The sequence below is a fragment of the Arachis ipaensis genome, chromosome B10 (assembly GCF_059453495.1).
Source record: "Arachis ipaensis isolate K30076 ecotype BB chromosome B10, ASM5945349v1, whole genome shotgun sequence".
In the NCBI taxonomy this organism is placed as follows: Eukaryota; Viridiplantae; Streptophyta; class Magnoliopsida; order Fabales; family Fabaceae; genus Arachis; species Arachis ipaensis.
Genome location: NC_142435.1, coordinates 79,359,359 through 79,362,577, shown reverse-complemented (window position 1 = coordinate 79,362,577; position 3,219 = coordinate 79,359,359). Strand labels below are relative to the sequence as shown.

Here is a 3,219-nt window from a genome sequence, read left to right as displayed (position 1 = left end):
ATGTCAATGGCCTTGCACTCTCCTTTTGGATTCTCTTCTGTATTGCTTGGGAGAGTACTAGGAGGGATTTCAGTGATCCTTTTACTCAGCTGGCCCACTTGTGCTTCCAGATTTCTAATGGAAGACCTTGTTTCATTCATGAAACTTACAGTGGCCTTAGATAGATCAGAGACTAAGTTTGCTAAATTAGAAGTATTTTGTTCAGAGTTCTCTGTCTGTTGCTGAGTGGATGATGGAAAAGGTTTATTATTGTTAAACCTGTTTCTTCCACCATTATTAAAGCCTTGTTGAGGCTTTTGATCCTTCCATGAGAAATTTGGATGATTTCTCCATGATGAGTTATAGGTGTTTCCATAAGGTTCACCTAAGTAATTCACCTCTGCTATTGCAGGGTTCTCAGGATCATAAGCTTCTTCTTCAGAAGATGTCTCTTGAGTACTGTTGGATGCAGCTTGCATTCCATTCAGACTCTGAGAAATCATATTGACTTGCTGAGTCAATATTTTGTTCTGAGCCAATATGGCATTCAGAGTATCAATCTCAAGAACTCCCTTCTTCATAGGCATCCCATTATTCACAGGATTCCTTTCAGAAGTGTACATGAACTGGTTATTTGCAACCATGTCAATGAGTTCTTGAGCTTCTGCAGGCGTTTTCTTTAGGTGAATGGCTCCACCTGCAGAAGTGTCCAATGACATCTTAGATAACTCGGACAGACCATCATAGAATATATCCAGGATGGTCCATTCTGAAAGCATGTTAGAAGGACACTTTTTGGTCAGTCCTTTGTATCTCTCCCAAGCTTCATAGAGGGATTCATCTTCCTTCTGTCTGAAGGTTTGAACATCCACTCTAAGCTTACTCAGCTTTTGAGGAGGAAAGAACTTGGCTAAGAAAGCCTTGACCAGCTTATCCCAAGAGTTCAGGCTGTCTTTAGGTTGAGAATCCAACCATATTCTAGCTCTGTCTCTTACAGCAAAAGGGAAAGGCATGAGCCTGTAGACTTCAGGATCTACTCCATTAGTCTTAACAGTATCACATATCTGCAAGAATTCAGTTAAGAACTGAAAAAGGATCTTCATATGGAAGTCCATGAAACTTGCAGTTTTGCTGCATCAGAGAAACTAATTGAGGTTTCAGCTCAAAGTTGTTTGCTCCAATGGCAGGAATGGAGATGCTTCTTCCATGTAAATTGGAATTAGGTGCAGTAAAGTCACCAAGCATCCTCCTTGCATTATTATTATTTTCGGCTGCCATCTCCTCTTCCTATTCGAAAATTTCTGACAGGTTATCTCTGGATTGTTGTAATTTAGCTTCTCTTAATTTTCTCTTCAGAGTCCTTTCAGGTTCTGGATCTGCTTCAACAAGAATGTTCTTGTCCTTGCTCCTGCTCATATGACAAAGAAGAGGGCACAGAAAAATAATAATAATAGAGATCCTTTATACCACAGTATAGGGATCCCTTTGTGAGTGGAAGAAAAGAGGGAGACAAAGAATGTGATGTAAAGAAAGAAACACAACTGTGAGGAGGGCAGAGATGTGAGATGAGATTTTAGTAAATGAATAAATAAATAGAATAAGATGGGAGAGGGAGAGGATTTTTGAAAATAAGTTTTGAAAAAGAGTTAGTGATTTTTGAAAATAGTTTTTGAAAAAGGTTAGTAGTTTTTTCAAAAATTCAAAATAAAAATAAAATAATTAGTTAATTAAAAAGAAATTTTTGAAAAAGGGGGAAGATATTTTCGAAAATAGAGAGAGAGAGTTAGTTAGGTGGTTTTGAAAAAGGTAAGAAACAAACAAAAAGTTAGTTACTTAGTTGAAACAAAAATCAATTTTGAAAAGATAAGGAGTTGGGAAGTTAGAGAAGATATTTTGAAATCAAATTTTTGAAAAAGATATGATGAGAAGATATTTTTGAAAAGATATGATAGAAATTAGTTTTGAAAAAGATTTGATTTTTAAAATCACAATTAATGACTTGATTCACAAGAAATCACAAGATATGATTCTAGAACTCAAAGTTTGAATCTTTCTTAACAAGCAAGTAACAAACTTGAAATTTTTGAATCAAAACATTAATTGTTATTGTTATTTTCGAAAATTTGATATGAAATTAAGAAAAAGGTTTTTGAAAAATATTTTTGGAATTTTTGAAAATAACTAAGAAAAATGAAAAAGATTTGATTTTTGAAAAAGATTTTGAAAAAGATAAGATTTTCAAATTGAAAATTTGATTTGACTCATAAGAAACAACTTGATTTTAAAAATTTTTGAAAAAGTCAACTCAAATTTTCGAATTTGATGAGAGAAAAAGGGAAAGATATTTTTTTTTATTTTTGAATTTTTATGATGAGAGAGAAAAATTAAAAACATCATTTTCATATTTTTCTATTTTATTTTTGAATCAAAACAAGGGATGCATGCAAGAACACTATGAATGTCAAGATGAACACCAAGAACACTATGAAGATCATGATGAACATCAAGAACACATTTTTGAAAAATTTTTAATGCAAAGAAAACATGCAAGACACCAAACTTAGAATTCTTTAATGCTTAGACACTAAGAATTCAAGAATGCATATGATAAACATGAAAAGACACAAAACAAAAAATCATCAAGATCAAACAAGAAGACTTACCAAGAACAACTTGAAGATCATGAAGAACACTATGAATGCATGAATTTTCGAAAAAATGCAAGATGCACATGCAATTGACACCAAACTTATAACATGACTCAAGACTCAAACAAGAAACAGAAAAATATTTTTGATTTTTATGATTTTCTAATTTTTTTGGATTTTTTTTTTCGAAAATTATTTGTAAAAGAAAAAATAAGGATTCCAAAATTTTTAATATGAATTCCAGGAATCTTGCCATGTTAGTCTAAAGCTTCAGTCCAGGAATTAGACATGGCTCACTAGCCAGCCAAGCTTTCAATGAAAGCTCCGGTCCAAAACACTAGACATGGCTAATGGCCAGCCAAGCTTCAGCATGTAATTCAGATATGACATGCCTGACATACCCTATAGTCGTATAACAGCTGATGATTGAAAGCCTCAGTCCAAAAGAATTTAGACATGGCTTTACAGCCAGCCAGGCTTCACATGCTTCATGAAACACTAGAATTCATTCTTAAAAATTTTGAATCTAAAATTTTTTCGAAAACAGGTGAGAAAATTTTGAAATATTTTTGAAAATTTTTTGAAAAGAAAA

At 33.1% G+C, this 3,219-nt stretch overlaps 1 non-coding gene across 1 annotated transcript; it reads left to right on the top strand.

The window, feature by feature from the left end:
* The first annotated feature begins 752 nt into the window (after positions 1-752).
* On the top strand, positions 753-860 carry LOC148580557 (small nucleolar RNA R71). Its single transcript, XR_015899511.1, has one exon. It is a non-coding gene; the product is annotated as a small nucleolar RNA R71 (small nucleolar RNA).
* Positions 861-3,219: the final 2,359 nt, after the last annotated feature.